We start from the raw sequence: 21,253 nt of genomic DNA on the forward strand, positions 1-21,253 counted from the left end.
GGAAAGATAATGATAATTTGATGAATGCTTCACTCAATACAAGAAAGAAAAAGCTACTAAGGTTTTGCATTGGTTTCCTTTAAAGCCAAGACTACAAAGGTTGTTTATGTCTCCCAAAACAGCTTCTTCAATGAAATGGCATGCTGAGGGTCAAACAAATGACGGAATAATAAGACATCCCACCGATTCTCTTGCTTGGAAAACATTTGACAATCATTATGATTTCTCATCTAACCCTCGCAATGTTAGACTTGGATTACCAGCTGACGAATTTAATCCTTTTGGGAATATGAGTACTAGTCATAGTACATGGCCAGTTGTTTTGACTCCATACAATCTACCTCCTTGGATGTGCATGAAAAGATCTTCTTTCATGTTATCCTTGCTTATACCTGGGCCAAGTTCACCTTTAAATGATATAGATGTGTATTTACAACCTTTAATAGAAGAATTGAAGGAAATGTGGGATGATGGAATATCAATTTACGACGTGTCTTCTAATGAGAATTTCAAGATGCATGCAGCATTGATGTGGACAATAAATAATTTTCCTGCATATGGTGATTTATCTGGTTGGGCACTAAAGGGGCCTTTGCATGTCCCTCTTGTAATTTTAATACTCGATCTCAGTGGTTAAAATATGGAGGGAAATATTGTTATATGGGTCATTGACGATTCTTGGAAGAAGATCACAGCTTCCATAAAGATAGAAAATTTTTTGATGGGACCAATGAAATGGAAAAGGCCTCTGTTATACCATTTGGCATTGACATCATGGTGCAAACTGAAGGCATTAATTGTATTTTTGGGAAGAAAAAGACCAAAGTCCAAAAAACAAAGAGAAAGAGAAAGGAAGACGTAGACCAAGAACCAAAAGGATGGAAGAAGAGAAGTATTTTTTTTGAATTGCCTTATTGGGAGAATCACATGTTGCGGCATAATCTTGATGTGATGCATATAGAAAAAAAGAGGGGAGATGATAAGACATATATGCCACGATCTTGTTCTACAATGGTTCCAAAAGAAAAGGATAGTTTCTTGAGAGTTTTTAAGAAAATAAGAGTTCCAGATGGCTATGCTTCAAACATTTCATGTTGTATCCAACTTAAACAACTCAAAATTTCTGGTTTGAAGAGTCATGATAGTCACATTATAATGCAACAACTTCTTCCAATAGCAATAAGAGGAGCTTTACCAAAGAAAGTCAGTATGGCTTTAATAGATTTATCTTGTTACTTCAAAGAAGTATGTTCCAAAGTCCTACAAGTAGAGGATCTTGAGAAACTTGAGTCTCAAATTGCAATGACATTATGTGAATTGGAAAAAACATTCCCTCCTTCTTTCTTTACTGTCATGGTTCATTTAGTCATCCATTTGGCCACTGAAGCAAAAATTGCTAGACCAGTCCATTATCGATGGATGTATCACATTGAGAGGTAAGTCGTAATTATTTAAATTTTTCAACGAAATCAATTATTCCACTATTGATCTTCTGTTTCTAAATAGGTATCTCTTAAGACTTAAGTCTTATGTGCGTAATAAAGCTCATCCAGAGGCCTCTATTGCTGAAGTTTACATTGTAGAAGAGTGCTTAATATTCTGCTTGCGATATTTGGAATCTGTTGAGACAATATTCAATAGACCCATTTGAAACGTTGATGATGCTACAGGAGCAATGTCGAATATTCAACTTGATTTATCTGAATGGGTACAAGCACATCGTTATGTTCTATTTAATAGCAATGAAATTATTCCATTTCACGAGTAAGTAATATTGATAAATATGATTCATATTTAAGCATGTTAATCAAATGATAACTCTTAATAATAACACATGCAACACTTGTTTATATAGGTTACACAAGGAACGAATAAAGAGCAGAATACGTCCATGTCGCATACCAAATGGAGTTATTAATAAGATCCATATAGAAGAGTTTTGTGATTAGTTTCGAAATTATGTACGTAATTCATTACTAATAATTTTTAGCATACAATAGAAGTAGTATAAGGGTTACTTAGCTCATATTGATATATCATATATAATTTTAGGTTGTGGCCTTGAGTAATATTGAGAAGGTGAAACTTTTTGATAAAGTTAGATGGCTTGCTGAAGGTCCCAATTCTGAATCTAAACAGATGAAACAAAATGTTGTCAACAGTACTAAATTCCAAACTAAAGATTATGAGGAAAATAAGAAAACTCAAAACAGTGGAGCTAGTGTAACAACAGAAGGAGGCATTACTTACTATGGTGTTTTGTCTGACATAATTGAATTGAATTATTATGATAATTTGAGATACATATTATTCAAATGTGATTGGGTTGACGTTGATACAGGTAGGGGAACCAGGTGGGATTTGGTGTAGAGTACCCAATGTTAGGTTGATTTCTTGTATTCTTGAGTCAAATAAGGGTATAGACAAAGACAAAGACGAAGACTTCCTCATCGTCTCGGGTGAATGACATGATGGTTTGCATTGCCCTACCCAAGATGGGGAACCAGGTGGGATACCCGAGAACCTAGAATAACTTAAATTGCCCTCTTTCCCTATCTCGCTACTTTACTTATAAAGAGAATTTTATTTATTTTTTTATATTATTATTATTTTTTTAAAAACTAACTCCTTTCCTTTCAATTTCCTTGGTAGACGAATTTCACACTACCCCGAACAAAAATCTGGTGAAGTTGGTAGATCTCAACCGGATTCTTCAATTAAAGATCTTCCTCCACCGAGATGAACAACTTCAGGCGGTGCACGTAATCCTAGGGTTCAAGCTAATCTCCACTCACTTTCAATCTCCCAAGCACGTGATTAAAGCAAGGACTCAAAGCTAGCCTTGATCGACATAGATGTCCCCAAATTCCTGAACAAACCTCTACCCTCCGATACACAGGATGCTCAGCTGCCCGCCCTACTTGCAGCCATGCTCCTTTACTCCCACAAGAAACCTATTCCCTCCAACGATGAATGGGACGAGCCAAGAACCAACTTAGGAAGTGATCCTGAGGACTCTCTAACATTCGCTTATCGTCACCTCATTGTACAAGTCAGTACAAGCTAGGAAGCAACGACCATTCCTAAAGCCATGGTACTAAAGGAGAAAATGCCCAACCTGCTCACATTACTCACCACCCATGCAAAGGGAGATGTCCCCATGGTACCTATTGTATCGTGGCCACCTACACCTGCCCCATCCCATATTCCAACTATTAATGCCCCCGAGAAAAAGAGAAAAATGGGGAAACAGACTGAGGATTCTGAAGAAGGAGAGATACCCTAGCCCACACAACAGTCATCTACCAAGGAGCTTAGAGTCACAAGAGCTCAACAAAAGAAAGGCATTTCTGCCAAAGCTAGCAAGGGCACCGAAAGCGAGCAGCAGTCCAAGGCCACTATATGGAACCCTGCCTTCGTACTCAGCTTGGGGAGCCCTATCACCTTTGAGAAATCCCTAAGGGATGCTCTGAAAGGTAGCTCCGGGCTAGTGACTGAATGCTTGGAGAAAGCACTACTCCTTCCTGATGACATGCAAGAGTTGAAGGGGCTAAGGAAACGTGAAGTGTTCCTTTCACTGAAGAGGGATTTTGCAAAGGTTAGTCGGGCACCTCTACTTTTCCATAATTCTCTCATATAACTTAACAAGATTATAACTAGTGTAAGTAATTCCTTTGAAAACAGGCAGTGCAAGTAGCCTTTGTAGCTGAGGAATGGGTGGACCACGCTCTGTCCTAGTCACGGGAGGCAAAGGGTAAGCTTGTACAATCGGACAAGGCCTTAGCCTACTCTGAGAAAAAGTATAAGGACTTGCCTTTTCACTTAGCTAAGGCTGAGAAAGGGCGTAAAAACGTTGAGGCTACCCTGGCAGGGTTTGAAAGGCAAGCTGAAGAGCTACAAGCTTCATTAAAGAAGAGCGAAGCGCAGCTAGGCCTGGACAACGAGAAGATTAAATGCCAGCAAAAGCAGCTCGAGGGCAAAGATGCTGAAAAGGCAAAGGTCGAGCAAGCGGCATACGACGCTGGTATGACTAAGACCACCCAAAGTCTTACTACCCAGCTTAGAGATGTAGCTTGAGCTTTTTGCATCGAAGTCTGGGGCGAAGTCCTCAATGCTGCTGGAGTTAGTGCTAATGGGCTAGGTTTTAGAGAATGAGGTTGCCGCCTAGTTATTCCTAGTTTAGCACTTAGGAAGATTTTGTAATGGGCTAGGTTTAGATAATGCCCCTCTCTCTCTCTCTCTCTCTAATGGGCTAGGTTTAGATAATGCCCCTCTCTCTCTCTCTCTCTCTCTCTTTCTCTCTCTCTCTCTCTCTCTCTCTCTTTTCTTTGTTCTTCGGTTCCCTTGTAATTCAACCCTTGCATGAATATATGCAAGTTTATTTACATTCCTGCCTTGCATGAACTCCAAATTTCTTACATTACTTGTTATAACACATGTTTTATTGACTAAAACATATAACCAAAGTATGTTAAACCCTTTTAAACTTAACTTAATCCCAACAATATGGTCCATGAGTTCGAACAGACTTTTAATCACATGTTTGATCTAAACATTATGTATCAAGACTCTGCCAAACACTTAAGAATTTTCACATAAGGGTTAATTTACCCAAGGCTCGTGACTTGAGGAGTCAAATAAATCCAAGGTTCTATTTAACACTTAACCAATTTCAGGTAAGGATTAATTTACCCAAGGCCTATGACCTGAGGAGTCGAACAAGACCAAGGTTCTGTTTAATACTTAACCAATTCCACATAAGGGTTAATTTACCCAAGACTTGTGACCCGAGGAGCCGAACATGACCGAGGTTCTATTTAAACCCTTAACCAATTTCACATAAGGGTTAATATACCCAAGGCCTGTGACCTAAGGAGTCAAACAATACTAAGGTTCTGTTTAACACTTAACCAATTTCACATAAGGGTTAATTTCAATGAAAAACAACCTGTAAACTAAAGATCAATCAACAAATAGATGAGAACTAACTAGAATCCACTGTATTATTAATAATAATACATACGTAGGTTATTTACATTCCATGGACACAGAACAACATGTTCAACTAAATCTAAGTTTGCTGAAATCAAATGGTCTTTCTCTTCTACATTGAACTAATCAGTTTTCAAGGTCGGGAACCATGCCTCAAGAGGTATGACCACTTCGGACCCATAGGTCATTGAGAATGGAGTTTCCTGTTAAACTTCAGGGCGTGGTATGATACGTCCATAATACATGGGGTAATTCGTCCACCCATTTTCCTTTCACTTCATCTAACCTTTTCTTCAATCCAGACACTATGATCTTATTGATTGCTTCTATCTGCCCATTTCCCTATGGGTTCTACTTATTTCTGATACCTAGTTCCCCACAATACCTTATAAAGGTTTTACTGTCAAATTGGAGTCCGTTATCCGAGATCAGAGTATGGAGAATCCTGAATCTAGTAAAAATGTTCCTCCAAATGAGCCTTTTTACATCTATGTCTATAATGTTAGAAAGAGGCTTAGCCTCCACCCATTTTGTGAAGTAATCAGTTCCGATGAGAAGCCACCTTCGATTTCCAGTAGCCCTTGGGATGGCCCCACTATGTCCAAGCCCCACTGAACAAATGGCCAAGGACTGGAGAGTGGATTCAAAACCCCTCCAGGTTGATGAATATTTGGGGCATATCTTTGACACTGATCACACTTCTTAACATAATCTTGGGCAGCCTTTTGCATGCTTGGCCACCAATATCCCTAGGTGAGAGCTCTATGCAATAAAGACCTTCCTCCAGTCTTACTCCCACAAATTCCTTCGTGTAGCTCCTCCAACAAGGGTTCTACAACCTCTGGGTGAACACATAATAGATACGGTCCTGAGTGAAAGCGTTTATACAATTTTTGCTCCTCAGAAAGCCAATACCATGGGGCTTTTCTACATGTCTTCTCTGCTTCACCTTTGTCCTCGGGCAACAACCCTCCCTTTAAGAATGAAACTAAGGGGTCCATCTAGCTTGGCCCTATGCTATGCACTCTAACTGGTAGCTGGTTATTATGGCCAAGAGCTACCAAATCTTCTACAATTATGACAAAAGGTAGGAGTGGTCCTGAAGAGGTGGCTAACATAGCCAATGAATTTGCATGGGAATTTTGTCCTCTCAGGATTTGCCTTAGAGAGAAACTTTTAAAGGAAGATTGGGCATGCTTAAGTTTAATGAGATACTCCTGCATTTGTTGATCTTTTGCCTTAAATTCTCCATTGACTAGCATAACCACCAACTGTGAATTCGAATAAACTTTTACAACTTTGCCTCCAACCTTGCCAACCATTGCCATCCCAGCTAATAAAGGTTCATACTCTACTTCATTGTTTATGGCTGAGAAACCCAATCGCAAGGACTTTTCCACAACTATCTTCTCAAGGTATACCAGGACAATCCCCACTCCAGAGCCCTTTTGGTTCGCTAGTTCATCCATATATACTTCCCAAGCTGTGGGAGAAGAAGCAGAAATTGCCAGGACACTCGGTCTTAGCTTCTCATCCCCCGCAGCATCTTAGGTAAACTTTGTGACCAAATTCGCCAAAACTTGCCCCTTTACAGCAGTATGGGGCATGTATTTAACATCAAAGGCTCCGAGCGTGGTCCCCCACTTAGCAATCCTTCCTATATAATTAGACTTTCATAGCAGTGCTTGTAAAGGGAGTTGTGTAAGCACCATGACAATATATGCCTGGAAATAATAAAAAAGTTTCTGTGTAGCATGCATGATAGCCAAAACTACTTTTTCCAATGGTAAATAGCGAGTCTCTTCCTCTTGCAAAGATTTACTGACATAATAGATAGGCTTCTGCACTCCATTCTCTATTCTAACCACAACCAAACTTACTGCATGATCGATAACTGCTATATAAGCATATAGCACCTCCTCCCTCTCAGGTCGGGAGAGAACAGAAGGATGCAACATGTATTGCTTCAATTCCTCAAAAGCTATTACACACTCAATCTATTCGAAGTTTTTCCATTTGTGAAGGAGCTGGAAAAATGGTCAACATCTATCTGTTGACCGAGAAATAAACCTATTTAAAACAACTGTCATTCCTGTCAATTTTTGTACTTCTTTGGGACTCCTAGGCCTCCCAACATTCAGCACCTTTTTTTGACCCCTCTTTCTAAGCCTTCTCTTTTCTTACTTCTTTGCTCCCCTCAGGTTAAAGACATTCTGGAAGTTTTGGCTTTAAGAACTTCTTTTTTGTAAGTGAAATATTTTAGATCTCAAAAAGGTGAAAATTTCTTTGATTTCTAAAATATTCTATCATTGAAGGTCATATTCGTGCAAGTAAGTATTTAATTTCATTCTTGTATTTGTTTTTTCTTTTCTCTTAATTGATATGTTGTGTTGTTCATTGCATGGGTTTTGTTAATATGTTTTTTTTATTTCATTATGATCTTGTTCCCAATTCATATATGCCATGTTCACATGTTTGGTTGGGATTTTCTCTAATTGATTAACATGTTCGTGATTTAATTTTTCTTTAAATTCAAGATCTGCAATTAATCACCAAAGCTTTTTCTAAAAGAAAAAAGAACAATAATAAAAAGATCTGTATATTCATTAAATACATATCTGATTTTTTTTTTTGAAATAGTCTTCTTCTTAAATAAAAAACTATAGATTTTGAATTTTCAAAGAATGAATTAATAGTTAGGTTAAGGTTTTTTTTTTTTTTTTTTTTTTTTTTTTTTAAATGTCATTCCATAAATATGTGATGCATGCATAATAGATTCAAATTATGAATATGGATCCTCTTTTAAAAATCTCATTTTTTTCTCTTATAAAACAAATCTAATTTTTATTGACCAAATCTTTTTTTTTTTTTTTTATCTCTTATAAAAAAAATCTGATTTTTAGTCAACCAAATCTTCTTCTTTTTTATCCCTTACAAAACAAATCTGATTTTTAATCAATGAAATCTTTTTTTCTTTTTTATCTCTTATAAAACAAATCTCATTTTTAATCAATCAAATCTCTTTTTTTTTTTTTTTTTTTTTTTTTCCCTTACAAAACAGGTCTAATTTTTATTAACCAAATCCCATTTTTTATCCCTTACAAAACAAATCTGATTTTTATTAACCAAGTCCCTTTTTTTTTATCCCTTACAAAATAGAATTGATTTTTATTAACCAAATCCAATTTTTTTTAATCTCTTACAAAACAAATTTGATTTTTGTTAATCTAATTTCATTTTTCTTAACTTTCCAAAAAACAGATCTAATTTTTCTTTGCGAAGAGGGCATATTCATAAGACGAATTTGTTTAAATTAATTTTGTCAAGTAAGTGTTTGTTACATGTATTATAGCATATCATTCAATATCATACAAAAGGGTATATAATGGTCATTAAAGTCTAGAAGACTAGACTCCATCTGGGCGAAAAGGGAGCCTAACATCTTCCCATTTTGTAACATATCACCTGAGCTTAGGTTTTTGGATAGCAAACTAGTGTTTTATCTTTTATTTTGGTAGATTGTAACTAGGATCAAAACTTTGTAATTTTTACATAGATTGTATTAGGACCAAAGCCTTGTAAAGTTATTCTAACAAGTTGTATTTGTATAATAAATTAATGAATTTGAGGTATTTTTGAACATGTGAATTGTATTTTATTCTAAAACCCTGCATGCATGCACATACTCAGGGTATGCGTATGCATGTTTTCATTATGCATAGGAATGAACCAAACATGCATTGGCATGAATGGAACATATGTGCACATACTTAGGTTTTTCTATAAGTCTTTCTTCACCAAAAAATCCTTCAAACTAAATATTCACAAGGAAATAATGGCTTGAGTCGCAAGGGGTAGAAAATGAGGTGTCTACAGTTGGAGGCAACCCCCCCATTGTTTCCCCCAATCTCATTATACAGCTCCCCATAGAGGGCAAAGTACGCTTTAAGAATCTCACCTTTCTTCATAGATATGGTGATCAATGAATCAAATGGCTTATCAATATCCTCAGAGAAGGGAGAACGAGAAATCTGTTGTAGTGCCTTACTCATCGCGTCATTCCCCATGTTAGGTGGGGGAGAAGGCTCACCTCGATTCTTAGGCATTCAGTCTATTCTCAGAAAAGCTGCTCTCTCCACGATTCAACGAGGGGAAAACTCTCTTTGCATATTCCTACATTGAGGGAAGTCCAATCTTTCTTTGAATCCACGAAGGGGGGAGACTAACCTCTCCCTATACCTAAGGAGCGAGAAGACTAGCCTCTCCCTATACATATGAGGTAGGAAAATTGATCTTTCCCAATACCTCCAAGGTGGGGGAGACTAACCTTTCCCGGGATGGCAAAGGGTGTTCTTGATCTCCATCTCAAGGTCTTGCATCTCATTGTAAAGCCAAAACTTGAGCCCTTTAACAGTCCATCTCCCAATCCCTACTAGATTGGGAGGGTCCCCCAGAGTTTTTCATTGACCCCTTTTCTCACTAGGTAGGAGGTGCTAACTCCCTACTAAAACTTTGCTGAGGTTCTGTTTGGTCCTCCATCCTCAGCTCTGACTGTATCCACCTGTTTCCTGAGACTGACCCAACGGACATGCTCGGCTGAGGTGACCTAGGAGCCCCGTTTCTTCCTCTACTATCCTAACTTCAACTATCTTCTTATCCTACTACTTAGTGGATTTTCCCATAGATGGCGCCAATTGTGGGAGTCAAAAACTCAAGGATGGTAAAAAGCTCTTGATCAACACAATTAATTTCTAAGAAAGGGTAAAAAAAAATCCACAATGGGATGACTAGGCAAACAATTAAAGGACAAAGATGGTTGAAAAAGATAATTTGATTAAGAAAAACTGCTTCCCGAGGTACAATGTATGAAGTAAAAGCAAATACATATTTAGCTCTATCTTTTTCTCTCTCTTTTTCTTCTTTCTCAGTTTTTCTAGATCCCCTCTCTTGTGGACTAACTCCTCCTTTTATCCTCACCCCCTTCCTCCTTTCCAGCTATGTATTTCTTGGTTGGAAGTCAATAGATGCTTATCCCATCAGACACCTCTTTTGCCATTCCTTGATCATGAAGAAAGACTTTTGGGATATCTCTACTGTTCAAATCAATCATTCATCATTTAATGGGGCTAATGTTAGGTAGGAACACCTAATTAATGCGGAGGTGGTTTTTAATTTGGTCTCTATGTCATCTTCTTTGTGTTTCTCAGGAAAATGGTCGAGGTTGCTTCCTAAGTAAATCCGTCGGATCTTTCATCGGTTGGGTGTTCCTCAGATTACCTCGGTATCCAATCCAAATCAACCCACTATTTCATGGACTTGGGCTCTTCAATGTTGAGGCTTGGGTCGATTTCCTATTTTGGGAATATCTCTATAGCATTCCTTCTTCGGTCCGAAACCCACAGGGTGGTTATGCTCCCTCCCAAAAATATGCTAGAAGGTTTAAATGAATTTTTTTTAAGAAAAACTGAGGTTTAAATAAAACATTTTAAAAGTTTAACGTTTAAATTAAACATGCCTAGTAAGGAGTTTTGTAACTTAATTGACACATTCCTATACATAAAGTGTAAGGGGGTTTAGGAGAAAAAATGTTCGAGTTATAAAGTTAGCAACCTACTATAACTATCTTAAAAGAAAATAAATAAGAACTCTTGACTAGGCATAATTTACCCTGAATTTTATTTGTATCCTTTGTCGTTATCAGCATTCCACTCTAAGAACTTTTGACTGACTAGTCAAGATATTTTTGGTTAAAGTTGATTATAGAGTTCTTTATTCCTTTAGGGAACAAATAATAAAATAATATAAAATAGTGAATAAAATCGATAATGGTATTGAATAAATAAATCTATACATAAGATATAGATCACATATAGCTAGCTAGTTACAATAAAAAAAAAAAAGCTAGTTACAATCAAGTAGTTGATATTGTCTCAGTACTGGTTGCTAGCTAGTTACAATCAAGCCGTTAATATTGTCTCGCTACCAGTTGTACTGGTTATATACTAACCATTAAATCAGTATTGGTAATCTTATAAAATGTATCAGATAAAATACCGTGTTGTATCGACTATATTGGAGATTTCAAATGTTTCGAATGGTACAATAAATTTAATATTTATTACCTCTTCACAAATCTATCAATTTTTACTATGAATAGACTATTTATATTATCAATAATTATAACATTGGTAGTTTGTTCCCAACAAACTTGGGCTTTTGGGTTTCGCTCCTAATTTACTTCTATTCCGGGTTGGGCTTATCCCACAATGGGAGGTCCAAGAATGGCTTTACAGGTTACTGATGGAGTTGAAGTGTGTTTTTGGCCCTAGACTCTTTTGACCTTCACTCAACTGAGATGATGACTATGTAGCTGAGCCCTTTCCCTAAATCCAAACAAGATTTCTTAATTCCCAAGATGTGTCTTTCTTTACTACTCTCATGTCTCACATCCAAAAATTTTCCAACCCCCATTCCTCCCTTTCATCCCCTATTTATATCCTACTCTTAGTGAGGTTATCATGATGAGGGGATCTTCCCCATGTCATTGGGTCCCTCCATATCATATTGCTAATCAAAGGGGACCCACCTTCTACTGCTAATATGGCTTCCTAGTAACTTGTGCCTGACACCGATTATTGCTCGACGGATAGATTCCCTTAAGACATTATCTCTTGTTCATAGCATATCTTGGGGTACTAAGTTTGAATGTTCGGCCATGTCCATTTCAATTCGGTTAAGTGGGCCAAGATGGGCTGAGACTACTCAATAAGTGGGCTTGAAGCTCGGGGTCGGACTGGTATTCCCGGTTCGTACAACAACTAATAATGATTTGATATCATATAAATATATTTACAAAATTCTTCAATCCAATCTCAAGTCTATATAATATTTTTTAAGACAAGTATACATAAATAAATAAATAAATATATATATATATATATTATATAGTTAGATCAAGCCTCGTATTCACGAACTTGTGTATTAACACATTTATTATATTTGAGTTTGGCTTGTTTAGTAATTGAGCCTAAACTTAAGCTTTGAGATTGGCTTGTTTGCTAAACAAACAAACAAAAAAATAAATAAATAACATTTTTCCCAAACAAGCTCGAGTTTACAGCCCTAGCCAAAATGAGAATATCACGCCAGCATCAGGCTATTGAGGAAGGGAAAATGAGGGAGTGATTGATTCTGTTTGGCAATATTTTGGGTTGTTTATCTCTTGAACACCGCATTCAATTTAACATCATATTGAGGACAGAGTTATTTTATTTTATTTTTATGGATGAGCGAATTTTTTTTTAATCATTCTTAATTTTAAAACTCTATTAATAGAATAATGACATGGTAAAATCAAAATCCTTATTATAAAGGAAATGTGTGAATTTAAAGGACTTTACTTAGTGATGTACTCAAAGAACTCTATAGGATCTTAATCACAACTTTTTGGCTTCATTATTAGTTACATAGACAATCATTTAATGCATTTTATTGTTCTCGTGAATGAGACCAAATTTACATTATTAAGATAGGGATGTAACAAATTAGGCCATATAGTTTTAATAATAACAAATTAAACCATGAAATTAAAAAAATAATAATAATAATAACAAACCAAACTCTCAACCCATATAAGATTCCAAACATACCTCAAGTTAACTGAATGAGATTTAAATTTGTTATGTTTGATATTTTAGGATTTACACTATTGGTTTGAAATTATAGAATTTAATTTGTTATAGAATTTAATTTGTTATTCTTATATTATGGCCTTAAAATATAATTTACCCAAATAACAAATGTGTTGAGGGCATAGCTTGAATATTTTCAGGTGACTTTCAAATAATGCTAAAAAAATATCTACTAACTTTTTTTTTAACCATAATTAAATTCATATCCAAAGAAGCCATCATCGGGAGAAATTATACGGTCCTCTGGTAGACTATGTCACTTGTCCATCATTCCTCTGAAAGACTACTACTTGTTTAAAATTGCTGAGTCAGTAATTAGTTTCAGTTTTAAAAATAAAAAAATAAAAAAATTATCTCAGCAATTTTAAATAGGTGAAAGTCTTTTAGTGGAATGGTGTGAATGCTCGAAAATGTGTGAAAACACAAGAGCTATTTAGACCCCCAAATTAAAGTTACGGCTAGTTTGATTTTACTCTAACTTAATACTAAGTGCGGAATAGAGTAAATGCGAGTGGATAAACAAACAAGCTACTCTAACTCATAAACATTATAACACAACAATAAAATGAAAGGTAAAAGAGTAGGGAAGAAGAATGCAAACACAAGATAACACGCCAATGTGTTATCGAAGAGGAAACCGAAGAACTCAGTAAAAAACCTCTCTGCCACCCTCTAAGCGGTAATCAGTCCACTAGACAATCAGTTGGGATACATGGGTTAGCAAGAGACCCTCTAAGCCTAATCTACCCGATGTACCTAAGCCCTCCAAGCTCTCCAACAAGACTTCTTGGAACCGTGTCTTGTCTAGCTCTCTGGATCCCACAACAAGCTCCATGTTGCATCTGCCATCTTTCGCTTCTTCCAATGCTTCCCAGTAGCACCAAAACCTCACTGAACACTCTAAAAGGGTATTGTAAGTGTTTGGGTTATCAACCTCTCAATGGTATGGAAATAGAGAGGTAGGAGTTGAGGAAAATCCATAAGAAATTGTATAGAGAAATGTGGGTATAACAATCTCTAACTCTCAAGGTTTGTGGCTAGGGTTTTCTCTCTAAAGCACTCCTCAACTTTTGTGGGTAATGTGAGTATATATAGTGTGGGTACAGAAAGTGTGTATCAGATAGCATAATCGAGCAAAACAGAATGTTTCGCAAGTGTCTCGCGAGAAGGCTTACCTGCGAGCTAATCGTGAAACACAGCTGTCTCCATCTGTCCTAACTCTTCGCATTCCAGTCATGTGCAGGGCACGTGCATCATTTCGTGGGATGCTTAGTTGCAAGCTACCTACGAAAACTCTTCTGTCTTCAATTGCTTAAGTCTTCACACACTCTCTCTCTCTCTCTATCTCTCTCTCTCTCTCTCTCTCTCTCTCTCTCTCTCTCTCTCTCTCTCTCTCTCTCTCACAACCCTTACACTTAAATCCCACAATAAATAGAGGGTACAAAAGATTGAGTAAAATTACAATCGAATTTAGCACGGAATTAAAGCCAACAAAACATATAGTTGTAAATTACAACTTTACATGGTGGACCATGTCACTTGTTCACCATGAGGACCTTCCATACAACTTGCATTACAGCGGCAGCTAGCAATTTGAATATTTAGATCAACTTATTATTATAACTTAACGATTCTCCCGTAGCTTATTAACTGTATTATCTCTGGTTCAAGAAAGGAAACTTTATATTTGATTGTGTTCGATCGATCTCCATTATTTTCGAAGTACCAAGTAAAATAAAATTTCCTTCATTTGGGAAATGTTCATTAATTAGAAATCTCGAAAAGGGATTGAAGTCAGTTCTTGAAGTTAGGCATGCATGTCTCATTGCACAAAACTTTGCTACAAATAAGTTGCCCTAGTATTTTTTATTTTTTTTTTTGGTGCACGTGAGGAAGATTGGTATGATATATTGGTTAAACAAATAAATTCAACATTTTGTTTTTAATAATTAATCCTTTTCATACGATCAATAATTTTACTATTTTTATGCCATGATTTACGTGGCATAGAAATACTAAAATAGTGCTGATTTTTTTTTTTTTTGTTTTTTGAGGTATGTGCACTTCGGCAATAATTCTACAAATTTAACGTTTTTACAAATTTTTTTACAATAACTAAAAGTAATTGACTGAGAGTGATAGACATAATTGACACTTGTAAACTCTTGACTTTATTTTCATCGCTTACCATCAATAACTTGAGCAGTTTTGAAATTTGTTGCATTGTGAAACAAGTTTTTGTCGGTGACATTATTGGTCACTCTAATGTCGCCATGCACTTTATTATGATTTCCATGGCATGACAAGCTGAGAGTGAAGGGCAGGTGAAGCAGGTTTAGAAATTTAGGGGCTGTTTGGTTTATGTGTTTACATCATTCATAACTCTATTTCCATCACTCATAACTCAAAAATGGTGGGACCCACAGGGAGAAAGCTTGTTTGGATTTGTTTTCAAGTTTTGTTTCCATCACTCAATTCTCTGATTTTTGAGTGATGAGTTATGAAAACTGAAAAAACATTTTAGGCATTTTCAAGTTATGGAAACAAAGTTATGATGGCATTTTTATAAATACACACACATTAAGGGACCCATGATTAGAGATCTAGCCACAACTTTTGACTTCTATTTTTTATTTTTATTTTTGAAACAAAGCCACAGTTAAACTTTTAAATTTTTTAAGTTTTAAAAATGGGACCCACATTTTTAAGTTTTTGAAGTTGAAAAACAGAATTGAGTTAGGTGCCAAACTGGTGGAGTTTGGGAAATTGGGGTGTTTTAAGAGATGAGTGATGAGTGACGAGTGACGAAAATTGAATGATGAGTGAGGAGTGATGGTTTCCAAAAAACCAAACAGAACCTTAGCAAGCCTGCAAATTTTTAAGGACTAAATTATTAGGAAAATCAAAGGGGTTTGAAAAAGCACTTGGAAAAAATCTCAAGCCCCTGGCTTAATGCCTTTGTGGGGCTAGGATAACGGTGGGTAAAGATAATATTAGTGCCTGAATAGGGAAGTCACTTGATCAGCATCTCTTAGAGCATTCCCATCAAGTGTTTTATAAATATGTCATTTTGACACACACAAAAATCTATTTATTATTTTAACACATCATTTTACAGTATACCCTACTTCACATGTTTTATTCTTCAATTCCATAAATTAATATAATATATACAACACATTAAAATATTGTATTAACACAAAACTTAGCCAATATGCAAAACACAAATAGTGGCAGTGGCCACCACCCAATGACCAACAACCACTGCCACAACCAGTGGCCACCAACCAACAACCACCGCATCCTCCACAACCCAAAACACAACTCAAAACAAATCAATTAAATTCCAGCCAAATACCCATAACAAACCCACAGCCACAACTACCAAAAATTAGATTAAAAATGAAAAGAAACAGGTAAGAAAGGTAGAGAGATCCGACAGTGGTGGCTTTCTTTGTCAATAGTGGTGGCTTTAGAACGGCGATAGTAGCTTAAATCGACTTTACGCCGTGGCTGAGATGCACATCAAACAAGCAGTGACTGTAGCTTCAAGCCGTGGCTGAGATGGGTTCAAACCGAGGCAGCATGGTAGCTTTAGACCGAGGTGGCAATGGTAGCTTCAGACCGGAGGTGATGGTGGCTTTAGACCTGCGGCGATGGAGTCTTCAAACTAGAGACGATGGCGGAGCCTTGACCGGTGAGGGAGGCAGAGAGGAGAGGAAGGAAGAAATAGAGAGAGCAATTGGTGTGAAGAGAGAGAGAGAGAGAGAGAAATAAAAAATATTTGAGGAGGGAATAAGAAAATAATAAAATTTTTAGAATATGGCTACCGTACTGTCTCATATTTGAAATTGCAATGTAGACTAATGCTAAAAGTTTTGAGAATTGGAACATCTGATGTAGGTTGGTTTTTTGTGTTTGGTATGCTAAATGCTAAAAATTTAGCATTTAGCGCACCTAATAAGAATGATCTTATCCTTCTTTTACATTTTTTTTTTAAAAAATATATATATAAATAAAAGCCAAACATTTTATATTTGTAAGGTTGAATTTAATCAACCATCTTGTTGGCTTTATTCCGTGCCAAATTTGCTTGTATTTCAGCAATTAGTAACCCTGTATTTAGGTGGGATTCTTGTAAGGGTAATGAGTAAGATAGTGTGAAGAAATGCTCAAGAGTGTGTAAGAAAAACAGGGACTCGCGACTGGATCTCGCGGGTGACTCGCGGCTGAAAGCCACCAGAAGTTGCACACGTGCCAGGAATGCCAGAAGTTGAAGTGTCATGCTAGCTGGAGCACTACAGGACAAAATAGGACAACGGGCCATTCAGTTACCTCACGGCTGGAACTCGCGACTTAGTCAAGCCGCGAGGCCAAGCCGCGAGCCAGCCCTGTTTTGAAAAACCTGACTCTTCACATTCCATTCTCACCCCAGTATAAATACCCCTTAAACCCACGAAAGAAAGAGAGCTTCCAGAGAGAATTTTGAGAGAGAAACCCTAAAGAAAAACAAGATTGATTTATCCACAGTCTTCACATAAGAGACCCTTCAAATTCTTCTACTCTCTTCCTCTCCATTGTTAAATCCTTGAGAGGCTTTTTACCAAAACCTTTTTTCACCATATCCATTACTGTGAGAGGGCTGTTTGGTGTTTTGGGAAGTAGTTAGGAAGGAACCAATTTCACATTGGTTGATGCAATGGTCAAGTAGCGGAATTCGGGTAGCTAGAAAAGAAATAGGTTCGGCGCAACCTCGTTGGAGCAAGAAACTTGGAGGGCTTAGGTACACTGGGTAGATTAGGCTTGGAGGGTCTATTGCTTCTCATGTATCCCAACTACATTTTCTAGTGGATTACTTTCCGCTTGGAGGGTAGTGGAGAGGTTTTACGCCAAGGGCTTCGGTTTCCTCTTTGATAATACATCGTTGTGTTGTCCTTGTGTTTGCATCTCTCTTCCCTTAATTTTTGCCTTTTATTTTCTACTGTGGATGTGATTTTAATTGGTTTAGATTATTTACCAATTCTGTTTATAGCTTGTGTTCATTTTCCGCACACTTATTGTTTGTCATAAAGCTTGAATTGGTAATTTTGTTATTGGGGGTCTAAACGTTCATAGTGTTTTACACACTATTTGAACTTTCAATATTATTGCTGGCAAAGCAAACTGACTGTTAAATATATAATCTTTGACAAAACACGGCCTATAATGTACTCTCCCATGATTGTGTTCCTGTATGAAGATGGTTGGAAAAATTATTTGGCTGCCCCTATAAATAGAGTAATTCTTAGATTTTTATTTTTATTTTTTATTTTATTTATTTACCTAGAAACAAGTGGTTCTTCTACATTACTTTTTTTTTTTTTTTTTTTTTATATATAGGAATACTGAGAATAATATTATTAAAACACTTAAAATGTTACATCGTGGATAAGAGTCTGCCCTAAAAAGCAAGGTGTCTCTTCAATCCATGCAATAAAATCAGTAATGCCAAAAGCATGTTTTTTTAACACATGAGCCGGCCTATTCCCTTGCCTTTTAACGTGGGAAAATTCCACCCTATTGAAGCCAATGTTGAGATCCAGAACGCCTTGTGTAACTGCCGAGACCATGGATGGAGGAGCAGAGGTACCTTTCAGAGCTTGGATCATGATCAACTAGTCACTTTCCACCACAACGTCTTGAATACCAATATCTTGTGCGAACGACAACCCTGCCTCAATAGCCTTGGATTTGGTTTCAATGGCACCCAAGGGCGCAACCAAATTTCTGCACATCGCAACCTCCACCCTACCCAATTCGTCTTTGACAATCACACCCACACCTACCTTCCTAGTAGCTTTATCTACCGCACCATCAACATTTATTTTAAACAAAAATCTTGGTGGTGGGGACCATGTCATGGCTCTCTAGATGATAGGCTCTAGGTTTGTTTGTGCTACTATAGCAGTACTATATTCCTCCGGATAGGATGCTGCCCAACTAACCAACGCATTACCTGGCTTTCTCTGGGCTCCCATTCTTACTTCATTCCTATGATACCACATTGCCCATGCTAGAAGGACCACCCATGCCACCATGTCCACATCAACTTGGTTAACCATAACCATCCTCCACATCAGATCAGAAAAGGAATTCATAGAAAAAGCTCACCTGGCGACACTATTTTTGAGCATGCTCACACCTCACGTGCCCTTGGACAGGAGATGAAAGTGTGACCTGTTGTTTCAACCTCCAACCTGCAACCATCATAGAGACTATCTTGAATTGCCTTACGCTTTAAGAGGTTTACCTTGGTGGGAAGTATGTCACGGCATGCTCACCATGCGAAGTGTCTAGTCTTGTGTGGGAGGGGAAGGGCCCATAACCTTTTCCAAAACTGCCAACTTGGACCTATATCCGAGCTAGTGCCACTGTTGGGGTCTGAAGAAAGTCTCGTTGCTACTGTATAAGCACTACGAACACTAAACTTTTCATTTGATGTTTCGGCCCACACTAGCTTATCCTCCGGAAAATGGGAGCTCAGTGGTATGATTTGTATAATGTCAACCTCATACAGAAGGAATAAGGCAGCTAAGACTTTTGTTTTCCACTGGTAATTTTCATGGTCTATGAGCTACACTAGTGTATCCGGGTGCAGAAATGACCTAGGAGAAGCCACTTTGTGAGTTAGGGTTAAAGGCAGCCACTTGTCACCCCATATCCAAATGCTATTACCATTTTCAACCCGCCATTTGATCCCCTCCCTAACTATGTGTTGAGCAACCATGATACTTCGCCATGTATATGACGGGTTGTTTCCCATAGACGCTTCAATGAACTCACATCTGGGAAAGTATTTGGCCTTGAGTACCCTGTAAACCAAGGATGAGTGATCCATTTGCAACTACCACCCTTGCTTGGCTAATAAGGCCAAGTTGAATTGTTTCAGCTTCTTGAAGCCCATTCCTCCACTTGATTTTGGTTCGCACATTTTCTCCCATCTTAGCTAGACAATCTTCTACCATGTAAATCTATAAATGTCCATAACTTCGCCTAAGTGAAGAAGTACCTTCACAAAGATATAAAAATCTACATTATTATTTTAGGTTCTCTGTATAGATTCATAGGAGAGATAAGGCAATATCATTAAGTTAAGAGCATCCACATTGATAGTGGTAAAATTGCTAAAAAACTATTCTAGCACCTCAAATATAAATAATAAAAAACTCTCCTACATTAATGGTGCCATAGTTAAATATTTTTGGCTCACTATTATAGTAAACTATTACTGTAGCTGGCTGCCAAACATTAAAATTTAATTTTTTTTAATATCCCTGTAAAGTTGTAATTTACAATTATATTTTATGTTGGCTTTATTTCATAACAAAAAGTGTTGTAATTGCTTTAATTTTATTCCTTATATTTTGTGGGATTTTATTGAATTGGGTTTAGTATTAAGTTGGTGAAGACTCAAGCTTAATTGAAGATCAAGTGGATTTCGCGAGAAGCTAACCCACGAAAGAGCCATGTGAGAAGCACATGCTGGAAGCTGAAGAGTCATGCCAGGCTATTGTTTTCACGAGTGTCTCGCAAGTAAGGCCTTCCCGCGAGATACCCAGGAAACTCTCTGCCTAGAGGATTTTTAAGTGTGACTTTCTTACCCTTCACCCATACTATATATACTCTCATTACCCACAAATGTAAAGGAGGCCATTCAGAGAGAAAACCTTTAGATAGGTTTTCTACAACACACACACCCAGAGAGAGAGAGCTACTCATCCTTAGTGAGAAATCATTCTAGCCTCTTCTCCATCCCTCTCTCATTGTCATACTTTGAGAGGATATTTGTACCCAAACACAACCCATACATTTTGAGAGTGTAGAGAGTGTTTTGGAGCTTGGGAAGCTTTGGGGATTTGCCAAAAAAAGCCGGTGAGGCTTGGCGGATGCAATCAGGCATATTGAGGGATCCAGAAAGCTAGACAAGACACGATTTTGAGAAGCCTTGTTGGAATAGGAGCTTGGAGGGCTTAGGTGCATTGGGTATATTACGCTTGGATGGTCTCTTGCTATTAGTGTATCCCAACTTATTGTCTAGTGGATCGATTTACCACTTTGAGGGTAGTAGAGAGGTTTTTCGCCGAGTTCTTCAATTTCCTCTTCGATAACACATTTAGAGGGCAGTAGAGAGGTTTTTCACCGAGTTCTTCAATTTCCTCTTCGATAACACATTAGCGTGTTATCTTGTTTTTGCATTCTCTCTTCCCTTACTCTTGTGCTTTACTTTTATTGCTTGTTGTTCATGCTTATGCACTAGAGTAGTTTTATTGGTTTATTGCGCTTCATTTACTCTTGTTCCGCACTTAGATAAGTTAGAGTAAAAGCAATCTAGCTGTAATTTTTAATTTGAGGTCTAAACAAGCTCTTGTGTTTTAACACATTTTCAAGTTTTCAATCCCCAAGCCCTACGTTTTTCTCTCTTTCTTTCTTCATTTAGACCTAGACATCAACCTCTTCTCTCTCTCTCTCTCTCTCTCTCTCTCTCTCTCTCTCTCTCTCTCTCTTCGTTCTTTGCCCCTCTCTTTGCTTTA

This window comes from Quercus robur, chromosome 3 (assembly GCF_932294415.1).
Source record: "Quercus robur chromosome 3, dhQueRobu3.1, whole genome shotgun sequence".
Taxonomy (NCBI): Eukaryota; Viridiplantae; Streptophyta; class Magnoliopsida; order Fagales; family Fagaceae; genus Quercus; species Quercus robur.